Below are 1,836 nucleotides of genomic sequence, written 5' to 3'. Positions count from 1 at the left end.
TCGATTCAGTCGAGACGGCCCGAGTGGAGTTTCATGTAAATGTTTCGTACGGAAAAAAAAATCGCCCACCGCCACCTCGGTAAAGACGAAAGAACATTAGCCCAGGTGTAGATCTCTAGGCCTAGGAGGCTTAGAATTAGTTGATGTTGATTGGAACGCCAGTAAACTATACCAAATTGATTGAAGGTTGAACTTGAGAATGTTTTGCTAATGCTCCAAAAGATACTGGTCCGAAATATTGAGATTTTTCGAGAAATGCTAGGCCCTTGTCTTGCATCTGTGGCAGTTTTGTTTTTTTATTAGGTTATCTGGTTCCCGGTCGCCGATTGTGTCTATTTTATTAACTGTACCTCGACCGTTCTTCAGATGGGACACTAAGCCCATGCATGGCCTATGTGCCCATGTGCATAAAGGGACCAATTAATTATTTTATAATACTTGCGTTACAACAATACATCTAGATAATAATGCTTACCTATTATATTTAATAGAAGAACTAGAGCTGACCAACAATATGCCTTTCTATTAATACATACAGTATTTGTTTTTATTTTTGTCATGTGCTTTTCTTATTGATCCTGTTTTTGTATACTAGGATATTAATATTGTATTTTTGTTTATCTTTGTGGAAATATACAAGCCCGGATCCAGAAATGTCCAAAAAGGGGGCCTGAAAATAGGGCTGATCCAGACAACACCACCCTTGGCTAGGGGGTTTGGGATATTCCCCTCTGAAAATTTTTGTTTTCTAGATGTCTGAAAATAACCTCTGAGGCATTTTAGGCGATCAATCTTTTTCTTTCTTTTTTTTTTAACTTTCCAAAAAGGGGCCGGGGCTGATATAGAGTTTAATACCAGCTCTCTGATATTAGAAGTTATAAAGATGGTTGAAATAGATTAACCCATACCATCAGTTCTTATTCCTTCACTCACTTCATTTTTAAGAATACTGTACTGCTTTTATATAGTACCAAGAATCACAGCTGTCACTCTAGATTTGAAAATCATTCTTTATGTTATGAACATGTGTTTTAACTGTAAGTTCTTTAATTTAACATACCTGATCAAATTGAGCAGAACTGATCAGGCTTCATTCAAACTTTTTTCTTTAAGAACTGAATGCAAGTCACCATGGCAGCAGCAAGTGTTGTGATTGATGGCGCTCTTATGGAAGGTGTAAGTGCAACAATAAACTAAAACGGCAATAAATCTATTTTAATTGTTCATATAGTTTCACAGGTTTACACATAACTATTGTACCGTGATTCTTATTCTTGCTTTCCCAGGGAGGACAAATTTTGAGAATGTCAACTGCTTTCAGTTGCTTAACCAAACAACCAATCGTAATAAACAACATCAGAGCCAATAGGAGTAAACCAGGTCTACGGTATGTCAGGCTTATATTTTAATTATGTAAATTTGATGCAATTCAGTTGTCTGCAATTCCATTTTATTTTTGAATAAACCAGAATTGAATTGAAGTTAGAGAATTTATAAAATAAATTGTCACATTTCCCTCAGTTAATTAAACAAATGAAGCTGCCTGTGAGTCCTGAACTCTTGGCTAAAGTCATAGGTAATTCATATTAATATGTGACAATACTGCCCTATAATTTGGTTCTATTATCAAGGATTTCAGTTCAAGAAGATTACCAGTTTCTTTATTAAGAAAATATGAAAAGATTACTCTTCGTTTGAACAAAGCCGAATTGGATTTAAAATTTTTACATACAGTAATTGCAAGGCATTCGGAGTTTTTCCTAAATTTATTTGCCCTATAATTATTAGAAAATTAATTACTGATAATTCATATAATTGTCTTTTAACAGACCACAA

General features: G+C 34.5%; 1 long non-coding RNA gene across 1 annotated transcript; it reads left to right on the top strand.

Moving 5' to 3' along the window:
- Positions 1 to 50: 50 nt before the first annotated feature.
- On the top strand, positions 51 to 1,387 carry LOC117099933. The gene is made up of 3 exons (XR_004444045.1): positions 51 to 105; positions 1,114 to 1,176; positions 1,287 to 1,387. It is a non-coding gene; the product is annotated as an uncharacterized LOC117099933 (long non-coding RNA).
- The last annotated feature ends 449 nt before the right edge of the window (positions 1,388 to 1,836 follow it).

This window comes from Anneissia japonica, unplaced genomic scaffold (genome assembly GCF_011630105.1).
Source record: "Anneissia japonica isolate Jap-2015-1 unplaced genomic scaffold, ASM1163010v1 scaffold41128_len1836_cov154, whole genome shotgun sequence".
NCBI classification, from domain to species: domain Eukaryota; kingdom Metazoa; phylum Echinodermata; class Crinoidea; order Comatulida; family Comatulidae; genus Anneissia; species Anneissia japonica.
This window is presented reverse-complemented; position numbering and strand designations above follow the sequence as displayed.